At 49.0% G+C, this 18,801-nt stretch overlaps 1 protein-coding gene across 1 annotated transcript in view; it reads left to right on the plus strand.

The window, feature by feature from the left end:
• The first annotated feature begins 294 nt into the window (after positions 1-294).
• LOC120978977 (interferon-induced very large GTPase 1-like) overlaps positions 295-18,801 on the plus strand; it is a 53,903-nt gene continuing 35,396 nt past the window's right edge. The window contains exon 1 of the mRNA XM_040407453.1: positions 295-457. The gene's annotated coding sequence lies outside the window, so the exon portion shown is untranslated. The remainder of the gene's footprint in view (positions 458-18,801) is intronic.

An 18,801-nucleotide genomic window follows, 5' to 3' on the forward strand; every position in this document is an offset into this window, starting at 1 on the left:
CAAACCTAGTTGTATGCCATGCTGTATTTTCTGCTGTGTGTGTCTGAAGAACTGTGCCCAAAATATGAAGGGTAGAAGAGATCCCTGTTTTCCCCTGTGGCTCTGACTCTGTGTAGCTTTTATAAAACTGCATTATGTTTTCTGTTATTACTGTGACTTGTTATTTTGATGTTAATAGTTAACGTTGGAAATTATTTCAGGTTTTCCTCCTGTTTATGTGCTTGGTATAGGAGTTATTATTATAATGTGCTTGCTCCTGGTCGTGAACAGACTGGTCGTGACTGGAAATCTAAGAGCAATTCCACAGCACAATGCAGAAGGTCAAAGACCAGAAAACTCAGATCGAAAGTGAAACCCGGGTCTGTCCTGTATAAATAGGAGACGATTTCCTTTCTATCCCAGAGCTCTGCAGAAGATCACAAACCTCTGCATCCTGCTTGAAGGACTCCAGAGAAAGGTAAATCACGTTAGGAACTAAAAGGTCATTTGTTCTTTTTTTTTTTTCTCCTTTTCGCTCTTCCTTTCTTCTGTTGCTCTTATTTCTCTGTTTATAAAATCCTGGCTGCAGCATTTTATGTTATTGATAAAACATTAAGGGTGTCATTTACTAAGCTGAAATATGCCTAAATTAGGACTATTTCAGGCGCAGATAGCGGCGCAACAGTTAAGGCTACTTTCACACTTGCGTTCAGAATGGATCCGTCTGCATTATATTGTTAAAAAAATTTCTAAGTGTGAAAGTAGCCTGAACGGATCCGTCCAGACTTTACATTGAAAGTCAATGGGGGACGGATCCGTTTGAAGATTGAGCCATATGGTGTCATCTTCAAACGGATCCGTCCCCATTGTAAGTCTGGACGGATCCGCACGCCTCCGCACGGCCAGGCGGACACCCGAACGCTGCAAGCAGCGTTCAGGTGTCCGCCTGCTGAGCGGAGCGGAGGCTGAACGCTGCCAGACTGATGCATTCTGAGCGGATCCGCGTCCACTCAGAATGCATTAGTGCTGGACGGATGCGTTCGGGGCCGCTTGTGAGACCCTTCAAACGGAGCTCACCAGCGGACACCCGAACGCTAGTGTGAAAGTAGCCTAAGCCTCATTCACATGTCAGTGTTTTCCCATCAGTGATTGTGAGCCAAAACCAGGATTGGAGCCTCCACAGACATAAGGTATAAGGGAAAGATCTGCACCTGTCCTGTATTTAGAGCCGCACCTTGTTTTGGCTCAAAATCACTGATGGAAATCACTGACCGAACACTGACGTGTGAATAAGGCTTTAGTCAGGTCTAACATTGTGAGTGTGGCATGGAAGGGACCATGCCAAGAGGACTATTTAGAAGTGACGGAATGTTAGGGATGGGATGTAGGTGGTTTGGTGGGTATTTACCGAGGCAGCACCCTAAAGCAAAATACACCTATACCTGCTCCTCCCCCTCCGAGATCGCTTGTCAGATGGTATAAACTTTCCTCCACATCCCAAATGATGGTAGTCAGGGTTCCAAATGGAGAGTTTTTTATTGCATAAATGAATAAAAGCTCAACGCGTTTCGGGATATCTTCCCCTTTCTCAAGAGCAGTGTGGGTTAAAAACACATAACCATGGTAGGTGTATTTTGCTTATCCTATATCTGCCTCCCTGGTGAAGTAAGTCACCTTCCGTTTCTTTCTCATATAATTCTTTTAACATTATTTATTATTATCCATATTATTTATTATCTTTTAAATACCCGCACAGTGATACATGTGTCGCCATATATCGATACTGTAAAATAGAATCAATATAACAAAATATAAAGAGACACAGTGATATATAGGCTTTCCATATACTGAGACTGTGAAATAGAACCACTAACTATATAGACACAGTGATATATATGCCTTTGCAATATATCGATACTGTGAAGCAGAAGCACAAATCCAACTAGCAAAGTAGTAACCTTCCATAGACTTACTACACCGCCCTTATCTGTTTTCGCTTCACCTTGGCGCCCCTGTGCTACTGCCCACTACCCTCCCCGGTCCACTATCCTTGGGCAAGCCCCCCAGCACTTTTTTAAATTTCATCTCCATATTATCTTGCAGTGCACTGACGTACACTGCTTTAGGGTGCTGCCTCGGTGAATACCCACCAAACCACCTACATCCCATCCCTAACATTTCTTCACTTCTAAATAGTCCTCTTGGCGCTCCAGAGAATACTTTTCCTTTTTCCCTTTTTACTGCATTTAATCCCCCTTCTTTTTTTCTCTTCTTCTTCAACATATTAGACAGACGGTAGGGATATGTATCTTGTGTAGTTTGGGTATCAGGGTGAGTAAGGGGTATATATCTAGTGCTGATACACGTGTAGGTGAAGAGCCGCTCGGACATAATTCGTCATAATTTAGCTCTCCTTATATATAATTTACTTACAGTTCTGGAGACTCAGGGGTGCTGGGAGACTTGGCCTCAGGGGTGCTTTGCAGGCTTGGCCTCAGGGGTGCTTTGCAGGCTTGGCCTCAGGGGTGCTTTCCAGGCTTGGCCTCAGGGGTGCATTGCAGGCTCGGCCTCAGGGGTGCTTTGCAGGCTCGGCCTCATGGGTGCTGGCTGGCTTGGCCTCAGGGGTGCTGGCTGGCTTGGCCTCAGGGGTGCTGGCAGGCTTGGCCTCAGGGGTGCTGGCAGGCTTGGCTGGGCAGAAGCGGTAGGGGAGACTGTGAGGGATTTTTTCTCAAAGCTGCTCCGAAAAAAAAAAATTTTTCATTACACCTCAGGTCAGACCACCAATCAGACCCCCAATGTTAATCAGACCTCAGCTAACAACCCCAATAAGATCCCCAATGTTAATAAGACCCCAATAAGACCTCAGATAACACCTCAGCTCAGACCCCAATATGAATGACCGCCAATCAGACCTCAGATAAGAGCCATATGCCTCATAGCAGCCCCCAGTAGCATTATAGAATCCCCCAGTAGCCTTATAGCAGCCCCCAGTAGCCTCATAGCAGCCCCCATTGCCTCTCACCAGCCCCCAGTGCCTCTCACCAGCCCCCAGTGCCTCTCCATCAGCCCCCAGAACCTCTCACTAGCCCCCAGTGCCTCTTCATCAGCCCCCAGTGCCTCTCACCAGCCACCAGTGCCCCTCCATCAGCCCCAGTGCTTCTCACCAGCCCCCAGTGCCTTCCACCAGCCACCAGAGCCTCTCCATCAGCCCCCAGAGCCTCTCCATCATCCCCCAGTGCCTCTCCATCAGCCCCCAGTGCCCTCTCCTTTATCCCCCAGTGCCTCTCACCAGCCAACAGTACCCTCTCCATCAGCCCCCAGTGCGCCCTCCCCGGTATTAAAATCATTGGTGGGCAGTGCACCCTCCCCCCCTCGGTATTAAAATCATTGGTGGGCAGTGCACCCTCTCCCCCCCCCCCCCGGTATTAAAATCATTGGTGGACAGTGCGCCCCCCCTCATAATAAAATCATTGGTGGGCAGTGCGGACCCCCAACCTCCCCCCCATCATTGGTGGCAGCAGCAGTTCCGATTGGAGTCTTAGCAGTGTTATGCTGGGGCTCCGAGCGGTTACCATAGCAGCCAGGACGCTACTGAAGTCCTTTCTGCCATGGCCAGTTACTCTGCAGCATACTTACATGCGCTGTGGCTGCCTTGAGCTCCTTCTTCTTGTAATACACAGATCTGTGCGGCCCATTTCTTATGCTTATAGCAATGCGCCGTACAGACCTGTGACGAGTTACAAGAAGGAGGAGCGCCCGGTGGCCACAGCGCATGTAAGTATGCTACAGAGTAACTGACCATGGCAGCCAGGACTTCAGTAGCGTCCTGGCTGCCATGGTAACCGATCGGAGCCCCAGCATTACACTGCTGGGACTACGATCAGAACTGCAGCTGCCACTGCCACCAATGGGGGGGGCCCTATCCCACCGCCACTTGAATTAGAATTTTTTTTTAAATCCTCAGCCGGCAGCCCGGGCCCCCAGTGGCGTAGGGCCCCATAGCCATTGCTATGGCTGCTATGGCGATCCCTACGCCACTTTAACCAGGAATGTTACATGTAATACAATGTTATAAAGGCACAATATCAGAGGACCTAGAATCAAATACACAGATGACATTTGTTAGCCATTAGAGACAGTAGTAAGGTGTAAGAATGGTAGTGCCCCCTCTGGGGTACTACAGATCTTCCCTCCTCATCCTGCACACACAGAGCTGACAGATTAGAGGAGTTCTGCAGAGCATTGCACAAAAACATGTAGGGGGAAGATCCTGAGTGTATCAGCAATGTCATTGTACAGCTGGGACTTGTAGTCCTACACATACAACATGATGCGGAGTCTCCCAGCAGTCAGACATGTCACTCAGGGCAGCTCTGTTATTCACTACCTTTGCAGAGCAGGGTTTGCAGAGATTGTTGTTATTGCAGGTAAATAGAGGCCAGAAGAGAATGAGGGAAATGAGGATATATATATATATTTTGCCTAAAACTTGCTTAGATTATGTATATATTGCAGACCATAAGATTTACAGTGCTATATTGTTTTTGACATAACTCGGACAACTCCTTTAAGCATACATAATGGCATACATAGACAGAAGGGTGCCCATTACAATGATTAGAACAGCATGTTCTGCAACACGCCAGACCTGCAGGGTATAGCGAAGTGAGGTCACGGTTATGGGCAATCGAGGGTTGCTCACTGTATTGGAGAACCCTGGGCAGGCGCGTGGCAGTGAAGGAGAGGTAGACACGGTTCCTCTGGGGCACACTCTGTATGTAGGGACCAGGCCTGATCAGGGCCGTCTTTAATATTGATTGGATCCTGGGCAAGAATTTACTTGGGCCCCCTGGATCCCGCCTTCCCACACCTTAAAAAAAAGCGAAAATCTTATACTCACCTGTGTCCTTTCACTGGTGCTCACTAGCTGCTGGTACGACGAGGGATGGTGCAACACAGACGCGCACACCTCACCGCGTCCTGGCACAGGCGGGCGTGATGACATCATCACGCCTGCCTGCGCTGGGATTTCACTACCAAATAGACCTCAGGCCTGTAGCCTATGACAAGTCTTGTTACCATCTGCAAATTTTAAGGCGCATTGGCGACCATTTTGCTCGCCATCTGGAGCGCTGTATTGCATCAGTGACATGAACACTCTCCACATATAATGTTATATTACATCAGTGACATCACCGCTCTCCACATATAATGTTATATTACATCAGTGACATCACCGCTGTCCACATATAAGTGATATTTTACATCAGTGACATCACCGCTGTCCACATATATGTGATGGGCGGTGATGTCACTGATGTAATATATTACTTATGTGTGGAGAGTGGTGATGTCACTGATGTAATAGATCACTTATAAGTAATATATTACATCTGTGACATCACCGCTCTCCACATATAAGAGGCATATTACATCAGTGACGTCATCCCTTGTCGCTGGGGTGCGCGGCCAGGGCCAGCCTTAGGTGTTCAGGCGCCCTGTGTGAGCTAACCTTGTGGTAGTGTTACCTGCAGTCCTATGTAAAACCACAGATAACACTAGTGCTAAATAATGTAGTAGTGTTACCTGCAGTCCTATGTAAAACCACAGATAACACTAGTGTAGATCATGTGGAAGTGTTACCTTCGTCCTTAGTGTGCCTCCCTGTGTCTATCGCACGGACTCCATGCTGGCGCTGCCTCCTCTTCCATCTTCTTCCTCTTGCCCCGCACAGAACGTTCTGAAGCAGCTGCGTCAAGACATAGGAACACTGTGGGCATGGTGATACACACAGGGAGAGACACACACAAAGGGACAGGGACACACACAGGGACGGACACACACACACACAAAGGGACAGACACACACACAAAGGGACAGACACACACACACACACAAAGGGACAGACACACACACACACAAAGGGACAGACACACACACACACAAAGGGACAGACACACACACACACAAAGGGACAGACACACACACACACACACACACACAAAGGGACAGACACACACACACACAGGGACAGACACACACACACAGGGACAGACACACACACACACAAAGGGACAGACACACACACACACAAAGGGACAGACACACACACACAAAGGGACAGACACACACACACACAAAGGGACAGACACACACACACACACAAAGGGACAGACACACACACAAAGGGACAGACACACACACAAAGGGACAGACACACACACAAAGGGACAGACACACACACAAAGGGACAGACACACACACACACACAAAGGGACAGACACACACACACAAAGGGACAGACACACACACACACACACAAAGGGACAGACACACACACACACACACAAAGGGACAGACACACACACAAAGGGACAGACACACACACAAAGGGACAGACACACACACACACACAAAGGGACAGACACACACACACACAAAGGGACAGACACACACACACAAAGGGACAGACACACACACACAGGGACAGACACACACAAAGGGACAGACACACACACACAAAGGGACAGACACACACACACAAAGGGACAGACACACACACACACACAAAGGGAAAGACACACACACACACACACAAAGGGACAGACACACACACACACAAAGGGACAGACACACACACACACAAAGGGACAGACACACACAAACACACACGGACAGACACACACACACACACAAAGGGACAGACACACACACACACACACAAAGGGACAGACACACACACACACACACAAAGGGACAGACACACACACACACAAAGGGACAGACACACACACACACAAAGGGACAGACACACACACACACAAAGGGACAGACACACACACAAAGGGACAGACACACACACACACAGGGACAGACACACACACAGGGACGCCCCCTTCCCCCCCCCGGGCTACCAAATACCTGTAAGTTCTGTCAGTTGCTTGGCTGGCTCAGGCTGTGTGTTGGGGCTGCTGGCTCGGGCTCCGCCTCCTTCCTCTCTCTCTGCCTGTGCGGCAGCTCAGCTGCGTCACGCTCCAGCAGCCACTGGTCTGCTCTGTTAAAGAGACAGGAGGCCAGGCAGCAGAGCGGAGCGCAGAGCGGCCGCGGCCCCCACGCCCCCTCCTCACTCTGTCACTCAGTCTATTTCTGTAGACCGGACCGTGACTTTGTGCTGTTAGATGGCCGGCGGGCGGCGGCGGCAACAAAATATAGGGGGCCCAAGTAAAATCCAAGTAAAATGCTGCTTGGCCCCCCAGGAGCAACTGGGCCCGGGGCAGCTGCCCCTTTTGCCCTGCGGTAAAGACGGCCCTGGGCCTGATGGTGGATGAGGTGCCCTGGATGTTACAGGTATTTTGTGTGCCTGGGGCAAGGTCCCTTTTGGATTCGTGACGCCAGTGCCTTTGACGGTGGCACACCGGTTGGTAGTTGGAATGAGGGAGGCACACAGATGGAATAGTGAACCAAACGTTTCTTTACTTAACAGTCCAACTTTGTACATGCAGGTGGTACACAGTCTCTTAAATCACAGCTTCACAAGTAGGCTTATTCACAAGATGGCAGGTATTGATTATGCAAGATACTCAGAGGGTAAATCCACAAATGCTCTCAGAATCAGGTTGTACCTTTCCTCAGAAATAGCGTACACTTGTTCTTTCTAGAACTCCCGTCTGGCTTTCTATCCCAAGGCCCAGATGCCAAAAGGGTGGCTTAAATCCTTGGTAATTATATCTTCCTCTGGTATTAATTAAATCCTTGCTCTACTTTCTACTGCATCTGCCCATCAGAGTTACTTATCTTTCCCTGGGATTTCCTTACTTGTTTGGTGGATGACTGTGGGTTTCTCCCAGGAGGTTCTGTCCTGCAACTGGGGTATCTTCAGAGCTAATTAAGGCTCTCTTGGCTTCAGGCAGGCTAGGTCTCCTCACTAGCCTCCTGGTCATAGCTAGCAGCCAGGGCTATCAAGCTGCATGTCAGGAGGAGGCTTTCTAACCTCTGTCTTCTCAGACCCCTGACTCTGCACTAGCTCTCCCTGTCTGGGCCTGGACATTTATTGCAGCGTACTCAAGTTGTGTGTAGTAGGTGTTTCTGGGTGATGTAGTGCAATATACACTAACCTGGTACAGCTGACTCTCTGCAAGGGCAGGTATAGGTAAGGAATAGTTCGTGACGCCAGTGCCAAGTAAACGGTGGCACGCCGTTTGCGGATGCAGGAATAAATCGAGGAAACGTAGTCTTAAAACAGAACTCCAACTTTAGTAGTTTTCCAAGCAGAGACAATATAGGAAATGCAGTTCCTAAGCATACAGTTGATTTTGCAATTCGGTCGATGCAGGCAATTCAGTTATAGCAGGGTAATTACAGAGTGTTGAACACAGGACTTGCAGCACAGGAGCTTGCACTCTAATTCTGTCTGATCCTGGAATACAGCAATTCTTCACCAAGGCCCATTAACCTAGTTCTGGCTTTATATCCTTGGCTATGGCTTCTATAAGTACCTCCTCTGTCTTTCTGAGTACCTCTGGCTTTCCTGATCTTTGCCTCTGTCTCTCTCAGCTTCTGGACACTTCCTCAGGCTCTAGAAACTTCTGAGCTGTGGTCTAGACTGACTTCTGCACTCCACACTAGATCAGGTTACACTGACTTTCCCTTCCTTGTCTGGCCCTTATATAAACTAGGGCTCCCTAGCTCCCTCTAATGCCTAAGAGCTGGAATGACACCCCTAGCCGGCCTGTACTTGCAAGTTTCATAGCAACAGGGAAATACATGCATTACATTACATGACATTTTATAAAACTGACATATACCAACTTCTCCATAATTAAGGAGGGACGACAGCACACCAAGTGACCTTTTGGTAGTGACGGGTATTACAGTTCCCGTACACTACATACCCCACTGCTTTAAGCTGAGTACGACCTCGTACTCCATCATGGGTCGCCCAACTGGAATCTCTACCGGAAATAGAAAATAGAGACATGCAGGCATACATACATGTAATTCATCTGCATTTACATTTACATCAGGTCCAATTGGCAAAAGTGAAGTGTGGTGACAAGGGGCGTCGTTCTCTTCTCTCAGGATAGTGAATGGAACGGGGGCGCTGACCTGGCACAGCGTAACATTATAACCAGGATAGTCCATGACAATGAATAAGTCCATGATAGAACAGCAAAATGGATAAAACAGTATAAAACGGTATAAAAGTTCTTGGAGGCTCAAATAACAAACATGAGTCCGTACCCAGGCTATTTCTTATTAAATCACAGAGGCTCTCATGCAGTGGAGTCCATCTCTGGGCACATTACTTTTAAAAGAGTAAGAATCTCAGAGGCTCAGGTACTTTTGAGTCTGTCTCCGGGCACGGTTCCTTAGTATGAAGTTGCACAATAACGGACGGCAAGAAAAGTGCTGTAAAACCCCTGATCAACCTGAAAAGGGGGTCCTCTGATGGACCGTGCCGGCCCTGGCATGATCACTGCAGGGTGTGACGTGCTTGGCACCACCGCAGCAAGCGGTCCGGTGCTCGGGGTGCAGCAATTTACGGCAATCGCGGGTCCGGTCTGGGGCACTGACGGAGCGGTGGCTACAGAAGGCGGTCGGCGGGTGGTGACAGGCACCCTTACCTCATCCTTCCTCGGCGGTGTCTGGATCCTGGCGGTGTATGTCTTGCGCAACTCCCGCAACTTCTCCTCCAGCCGGACGATCTGCTCACCGATGCTGTCTGTGTCGGAGTCGCTGTCCTCTGCTGGCGCCGCCGGCGCAGGTACAGTCACCGATGACGCGGACTCGGCCTCTGCAGGTTCTGGCGATGCGTCTGGTCTCCGTCCCATCCGGATGTTCTGGAAGGTAGCACTAAGTCCTTTTAACTGCTCCAGCTCAGATATCGTCTTCTCCCGACGAGGCAGCTCGGGGGAAGGGTAAGGGCTCACCCATTTTTCCAACACGGTTGGCTGCCAGAAGACGTTTGGCCCAATGAAGGAGCTCCGCTCCTGAAAGGCGTGATGGGCCGGCTCTGGAGAGCGTTCCGGTTCTCGCTCGCAGCCAGAGTAGTCTTCTCTTTCTTCTGCCTCCCAGTCCTCAGGTGCTCGCTTGGGACGGGTCACAGCAGTCGCATAAGGGCCTCGCAGGCCCTCGGCAGGGGTGTACTCCACTTCCTCTCCCTCGCGGAGGCTGTGCTGGTACGAAGGGAGGTAGTCTCTTTTGACAGACCTTCGATTAACATAGAGGTCTCTGCCAGTTAGATAGTCCTGAATAAACCCGTAGCCACGGGGTTTGTCAAACGACAGCACCACTCCCTTTCTCCTTTCCAGGCGGGGTTGGGTGTGCGTATGTTTCTCATGTATGGTCTTGGTTAGTTCCTCATAGACGATTTTAGTCCTTGTGTTCCGCTTTATAGCGGCCTCTCGGATCTCCGCCATCAGGGAGGACCATTTAAAAGATGGTTGGAAAAAGTCCCTCCACGAGCCATAGCAGGGCTCGGGTTCTTTCTCCCTTGGGCGGCAGGCGGGTTGCTCCGGTCCCGGAGCGTAGGCCGGTGGAGCCTCCTCTGGCTCTACACCAACATTAGACATCTGTGTAATTTCAGGTGCGGACATTGCAGCAACGCTCTGTTCACAATCCAACATGCTCGATCCTTCTGAGGAGAGCGATAGGGTCGCGTCAATTAGAGTAGCCAGCTCCTCCCATTGCATTGGGGAGCCGCCCCCCAGGTATTCCAGTATATGGAAGGCGGTGTCCATGCTGGCAGACATGCAAATGTCCAGATAAGCCGTGGCGCCTGCCCTTGACCTTCTTCCCGCTTTTTCCTCAGAAAGGCGCCAATTTTTCCCGCCTTTTCGGGATGAAGGTGACGCAGCAGTAAATTCAGCAAGCTCAGCGGCCATCTTTAGGTACAAACGCTGTCTATTCACTGACAGCAAGCAGGATTGTAAAAAGTCCACAAAACCACACTCCAATGCGGCGGTTTTCTTCCTCTGTGTAGCGCAACACTGCACAGCGCTTTTTGGAGGTTTTTGGTACACTTTGGGTATGATTTTCAGTCCACAAAGTCCACTTGCAATAAACAGGCAAATTGTCACTTTGGTCACAGGGCAACTGTATAAGGCACAAAGTTCACGCTTCTTGCACTAGAAAGCGTGCGTATCCTGTTCGTGACGCCAAAAGAGATGTGCAGCGTACTCAAGTTGTGTGTAGTAGGTGTTTCTGGGTGATGTAGTGCAATATACACTAACCTGGTACAGCTGACTCTCTGCAAGGGCAGGTATAGGTAAGGAATAGTTCGTGACGCCAGTGCCAAGTAAACGGTGGCACGCCGTTTGCGGATGCAGGAATAAATCGAGGAAACGTAGTCTTAAAACAGAACTCCAACTTTAGTAGTTTTCCAAGCAGAGACAATATAGGAAATGCAGTTCCTAAGCATACAGTTGATTTTGCAATTCGGTCGATGCAGGCAATTCAGTTATAGCAGGGTAATTACAGAGTGTTGAACACAGGACTTGCAGCACAGGAGCTTGCACTCTAATTCTGTCTGATCCTGGAATACAGCAATTCTTCACCAAGGCCCATTAACCTAGTTCTGGCTTTATATCCTTGGCTATGGCTTCTATAAGTACCTCCTCTGTCTTTCTGAGTACCTCTGGCTTTCCTGATCTTTGCCTCTGTCTCTCTCAGCTTCTGGACACTTCCTCAGGCTCTAGAAACTTCTGAGCTGTGGTCTAGACTGACTTCTGCACTCCACACTAGATCAGGTTACACTGACTTTCCCTTCCTTGTCTGGCCCTTATATAAACTAGGGCTCCCTAGCTCCCTCTAATGCCTAAGAGCTGGAATGACACCCCTAGCCGGCCTGTACTTGCAAGTTTCATAGCAACAGGGAAATACATGCATTACATTACATGACATTTTATAAAACTGACATATACCAACTTCTCCATAATTAAGGAGGGACGACAGCACACCAAGTGACCTTTTGGTAGTGACGGGTATTACAGTTCCCGTACACTACATTATACTAGGGGCTCCCTATCTCCCTCTAGTGTCTGGGATGTCTAACTACACCCAACTAGGCCTGCTATTGCATCATACAGGGGAACTTTGCATATGAAAACACATTAGAAAATACATTAAATGCACAATTAAATATAACATTTCTGTCCCTTGTGAGTAGGAGTAACGCGCACACCAATTGAACCTTGTGTAGTGCCCACCCCTACCTAGTGGGACACTACATACCCCACCTGATACTGGATACTGCACCTGAAAAAGAGAAAATAATGCAAAGCAGGAAAATTTCATCTACATTTGCAAAAAATACATTATATTTATATATCAGGCAGTTCCACTGGCCAAGGAACAAGTAATGGTGAAAAGGGGCGTCGTTCTCTTCTCTCAGGATAATGTGAGGGAACAGGGGCGCTGACCTGGTGCAGCGTATCAGTGATACCAGGATAGTCCATAAGTGCAAATTGTCCATAATAGAACAGTTGTAGTCCATAGAAAATGTAAAACATTAAATAACAATTCTTGGAGGCTCAAAGGATATAAAATGAGTCCGTACCCAGGTTCTTTTCTCTTCACCAGTAAGGATTTCACAGACAGCAAAGCAATAGGAATAGGATCACAGAGGCTCGCATATGGTGGAGGCCATCTCTGGGCACATTTCTTTAAAATAGTAGCAAAATCTCAGAGGCTCATGTGCATTTGAGTCTATCCCTGGGCCCATTCTTTTCAATTGGAGTTGCATAACAAAATGACAGCACATAAAATAGTCCACATTATTTAAATGGCATACATATAAAAGTAAGTGCTGTAGTACCCTTAATCAACCTGAAAAGGGGGTGAAAGGGTTAAAGGTGCAACTTATCAATAGGCACAACTGGTCTCAAATATTGCAGAAGCAGGCAGGAGGTCCTGTAAACAATATGGCCTTGCTGCACGTGGTATTTCAGTGGTTTGCCGCCTCCACTGAGCCGTGGGTAACTGGCAGCAGCAACAGAGGGCCAAAACAACGAAGGACTCCTGTCATGAAAGGGTTAAATCTTCTTTATAGGATCCCTTGGCAAAAAAAATCAAACATCAAGGGCCTAGCAGGCCAATTCACAGGGGCAAGTCATATCCACTAGGCATCTCAGTGGTGCTCCCTGGCTCCATTTGTAGACTGGGCCTGTATTGAGGATCAACAGACGGATGTGCCCACAACACTGTATTGGGGGGCAACTGCAGCATAAACGGACCCCTAATAGGTATAGGCCCCATAGGCCTAGGGGTGATCAAAGTTGCTGACCGCACCGGTGCAGGCATGACGATAGTGGGCTGCTGCACTGGCCTGGGTACCGCTGCTGCAAGCGGTCCGGTGGGTTCTTGGACGACTGGCTCTGTGCGCCGGTGCACAGCGTAGGAAGACCTCACCGCAGGTGCCGATACTAAGGAGGGCCGGCTGGAAGGGACAGGTACTCTAACCTTAGACCCGGAGACGTCCGAGTCCTTACGTCCACTTTCTTTTAGGTCAGGTGGAGTCTGGATCCTGGCGGAGGCAATCTGGCGTAGCTCCCGTAGTTTCATCTCCAGCCGCACGATCTGGTCGTCCAGGCTTTCGGAGTCGGGATCGCTGTTCTCCGCTGTCGCCGTCGGCACTTGTAAGGTGGGTGGCACGTCCTGAGCAGCCGCTGCAGGCTCAGGTGAGGCGTCCGCTTTTCTCCCCCTTCGGATATTCTCCAGGGTAGCTCGGAATTTTTCTGCATCTTGTAGTTCACGTACAGTTTTCTCCCTGCGAGGCAGCTCAGGTGAGGGCCATGGGCTTACCCTCTTTTCCACCACTGTTGGTTGCCAAAATACATTCGGGCCAATGAAGGAGCCCCGTTCTTGGAAGGCATGATGGGCCGGTTCTGGAGAGCACACAGGTTCGCGCTCGCAGCCAGAGTGGTCCTCACCAAAGTCCCAGTCCTCCGTCTTCTTTTTAGGACGGGACACGGCAGTGGCGTAGGGGCCTCGCAGGCCCTCAGCAGGGGTGAACTCGACCTCCTCTCCCTCGCGGAGGTTATGCAAATGCTCTGGGAGGTAGCTCCGCTTGACGGACCTCCGATTAACATACAAGTCTCTTCCAGTAAGATAGTCCTTTATGAAACCGAAGCCTCGGTCCTTGTCAAAGGCCACAACCAACCCCATTCTCCTTTCTAGGCGGGGTTGGGTGTCAGTGTGGCACTCATGAACGGTCTTTGCCAGTTCTTCGTAGTAGATTTTAGTTTTAGTAGTCTTCTTTATTGCGGCCTCCCGAATCTCTGCCATCAACGCTGACCACTTGAATGAGGGCTGGAAGAAGTCTCTCCAGGAGCCATAGTAGGTCTCCGGTTGCGTCCTCGGTGGCGGGCAGGCGGGTCTCTCCGGTCCCGGAGAGTAGGCCGGTGGAGCGTCCTCTTGCTCTACACCAACAAGGTTCATGGTTAACAAATCAGGCGCAGACATCTCAGCAGAGCAGTCCTCACTCCTCAACATGCTCGATCCTTCTCTGGAGAGCGACAGGGTGGCACCAACAATTTCAGACAGATCCTCCCATTGCACTGGGAGGCCGCCCCCCAGGTACTCCAGTATGGGGGAGGCGGAGTCCATTACAGCAGACATGCAAACGTCCAGACAGGGCGGTGGCGCCAGCATATAGCCTTCCCGCACTTTTCAGCAGAAGGCGCCAATTTTTACCGCCAATTAAGTATGAAGATGACGCAGCAAACAAATCCAATCAAGCTAAGCGGCCATCTTTTGTGCAAAATCGCTGTCTATTCACTGACAGCAAGCGGTGGCTTAAATAAGCAGAGAACAGTCCATACAATACAATCTTCACACCGCAATTATCACAGTTCACTTTGGCCCAGCAATTTTCAATAAAACAATTAGGGCTTGTCACTTTAAGGCAATTTACAGCACACAGTTTTTGTATCTGGAATGGCGCAGGAATGTTCGTATCCTGTTCGTGACGCCAATTTATGCAACACGCCAGACCTGCAGGGTATAGCGAAGTGAGGTCACGGTTATGGGCAATCGAGGGTTGCTCACTGTATTGGAGAACCCTGGGCAGGCGCGTGGCAGTGAAGGAGAGGTAGACACGGTTCCTCTGGGGCACACTCTGTATGTAGGGACCAGGCCTGATGGTGGATGAGGTGCCCTGGATGTTACAGGTATTTTGTGTGCCTGGGGCAAGGTCCCTTTTGGATTCGTGACGCCAGTGCCTTTGACGGTGGCACACCGGTTGGTAGTTGGAATGAGGGAGGCACACAGATGGAATAGTGAACCAAACGTTTCTTTACTGAACAGTCCAACTTTGTACATGCAGGTGGTACACAGTCTCTTAAATCACAGCTTCACAAGTAGGCTTATTCACAAGATGGCAGGTATTAATTATGCAAGATACTCAGAGGGTAAATCCACAAATGCTCTCAGAATCAGGTTGTACCTTTCCTCAGAAATAGCGTACACTTGTTCTTTCTAGAACTCCCGTCTGGCTTTCTATCCCAAGGCCCGGATGCCTAAAGGGTGGCTTAAATCCTTGGTAATTATATCTTCCTCTGGTATTAATTAAATCCTTGCTCTACTTTCTACTGCATCTGCCCATCAGGGTTACTTATCTTTCCCTGGGATTTCCTTACTTGTTTGGTGGATGACTGTGGGTTTCTCCCAGGAGGTTCTGTCCTGCAACTGGGGTGTCTTCAGAGCTAACTAAGGCTCTCTTGGCTTCAGGCAGGCTAGGTCTCCTCACTAGCCTCCTGGTCATAGCTAGCAGCCAGGTCTATCAAGCTGCATGTCAGGAGGAGGCTTTCTAACCTCTGTCTTCTCAGACCCCTGACTCTGCACTAACTCTCCCTGTATGGGCCTGGACATTTATACTAGGGGCTCCCTATCTCCCTCTAGTGTCTGGGATGTCTAACTACACCCAACTAGGCCTGCTATTGCATCATACAGGGGAACATTGCATATGAAAACACATTAGAAAATACATTAAATGCACAATTAAATATAACATTTCTGTTCCTTGTGAGTAGGAGTAACGCGCACACCAATTGAACCTTGTGTAGTGCCCACCCCTACCTAGTGTGACACTACAGTTCGATATTCTGCGTTTCTCACGCTGCCCTAGTCCCATAGAAGAGAATAGGGCATTATTGAAAAACGCATTGCATCCAGAAGCAAGTGCGAATGCAATGCGTTTTTCACTGATGGTTGCTAAGAGATGTTGTTTGTAAACCTTCAGTTTTTTATCATGCAAGTGAAAAACGCATCAAAATGCATTGCACCCACGCCGAAAAAACTAAACAACTGAACGCAATCGCATTCGTGTAAATGAGGCCTTAGGAGACACAGCTGAAAAATATTAACTAATTGTAACTGTATTGTTTATGTGGTCTTCATTGTTAACAGCTGCGCAGTAAGGGGACTGTGCTTTGGATGCAGCCAAAAACGACATCCACATGCGGTTTTTGCAGCAACATAACTGCGGTTATGGTGCTTTTCTTCCAGCAAGGAAAAACACACAGCAGACTTTAATTACATTAAAGGGGTATTCCCATATCAGACAATGGCGGCATACCTCTGGGGCCCTCACCTACACCTAGAATGTGGTGGCCGGAGGACCCCAGGTTTTCCAGGGTCTGTCCACCGCCAAGCGCTCTCCCCATGAAGGTGAATGGGAAGGCACCACACTTGCGCAGCCACAGCTCCCATTTATTTCTATGGGGCTGATGGAAATAGTCCAGCCAGTGCTCGGCTATTTTTGCCAGCACCATAGAAATGAATGAAGGGCGGCTGTGCATGCGTAGTGCGCTCCTATTCACCTTTATGGGGAGAGCGCTTGGCGGTGGCCAGACCCCGGAAAACTTGGGGTCTCCAGACCACCACAACTTTCAGGGCTCCGTTCTCGGTGTAGGTGCGGGTCCCAGAAGAGGGACCTGCACCTATCAGACAATGGGGGCATATCCTAGCGATATGCCCCCATTGTCTGAGATGGGAATAGCCCTTTAAAGAGGATCTTTCATCTGTTTAACCGTAGTCTAATTGGGGTCTTACCTTATAGGGCAGGTCCCACTGATGTCATTGCACTTTTTTTTTTTTCAAAGACTCCACCGTTCGTCCGCTGTTGTCCCCCGTTGATTTCGTCGCCTTATATTCCAATTAGCTGACTTGGTTATACTAGGCGGAGACTGGAGCGTTTCTCTTCTCCCTGGCTGTGAGCACATCCAATCAGAGCGCACCACTCATAGCCAGGGAGGAGCAGCCAACAAATGTGTGGGGAGGCCAAACACCGCCATTTGCCGAGCAGATTCTCGAGTCAAAATGGTGCTCGCCCAACACTTCTAAGAACCTTTAACTCTGCCCTCCACCTCGCCAAACCTACTTCTAATCTCCTAATCTCCTCACTGTCTAACAACCCAAGAACTCACATTTTTCAATCCCTCCTCAGTCCTAAAGTGCAGACGCCTATCACAGACCTCTGTCCTGAAGATCTGGCCGCCTACTTCACAGAGAAAATAAAAAACATCCGACATGAAATCAGCTCCCAGCCACTAAGTGTAATTAATCCCCTTCCCCTCTGCATCTCTTCTGGCTCATAGTCCACGTTTGAACTAGTCATGAAAGAAGAACTTTCCAGGCTCTTCTCTTCCTACCACTGCACTTTTGACCTCATTCCCTCACAGCTACTCCAGTTTCTCTCTCCAGCTGTCACCACTCCCATAACAAAAATCTTCAACCTCTCTCGCTCTCTCTTGTGATATCTTCCCCATCTCTTTCAAACACTCTCCATTATTTAAAAAAAAAAACTTCTCTTGACCCTACAGACTAGTCTCCAATCTTCCCTTTATCTTTAAACTCCTGGAGCAGCTGGTCAACTCTTGCCTCATCTGCTGTCTCTCTGCTCACTCTCTCCTTTATCCATTACAATCTGGTTTTCATACCCTACATTCTACAGAAACTGCCCTCACCAAAGTGACAAATGACCTCTTCACAGCAAAATGCAATGTTGACTACTCTCTTCTCATTCTCCTTGACCTTTCTGCAGCTTCTGACACTGTAGACCACCATCTCCTATTCAGCATGCTCTAATCTATCAGCCTAAAGGACACTGCCCTCTCCTGGTTTTCTTCATATCTCACTGATCATTCTTTCAGTGTATCATTCGCTGGCTCCACTTTTCTCCTCTCCCTCTTGCTGTTGGGGGTTCCTCAGGGTTCAGTCCTAGGCCCTCTCTTCTTCTCTCTCTACACAGTCCCATTTGGGCAGACCATCAGTAGATTTGGTTTCCAGTACCATCTCCATGCTGATGACACACAACTATACACTTCATCCACCTGCTAAATTACTGAACAACAGTGACTGTCTGCCATCTCTAACATCATCTCCTCTTCTATCTACTAACCGACCTAAACCATATATCTCCATCTTAGTGTGTGGCACTACCATCATGCTTAGGCAGCACACACATCCACTATAATACGAACCTCTCATTCCCGGCTACGAGACTTCTCCCGAGCTGCACCAGTTCTCTGGAATGCCATTCCCCAAGAAATTAGGTTAAATCGCAATATGCACAGTTTTACACGCTCCCTAAAACAAATCTTTTTAGGGTGACCTTTCACATCTCCTGATCTGACTCCTCTCCATATATAGACCATCTATCATAAGTTCCTGAACGTGATTCTCCGCCAAACTCTCCACCGCACCCATGCACCCAAAAGCACTACACTATCTGCTGGTTACTGGCTCGTGCAGCTTTATATCTACTCCACTATTTTCCCAAGATGGCTGGACCATTGTACAAAACTAGCACTGTTACCTTTTGTG

This window comes from Bufo bufo, chromosome 9 (genome assembly GCF_905171765.1).
Source record: "Bufo bufo chromosome 9, aBufBuf1.1, whole genome shotgun sequence".
NCBI lineage: Eukaryota > Metazoa > Chordata > Amphibia > Anura > Bufonidae > Bufo > Bufo bufo.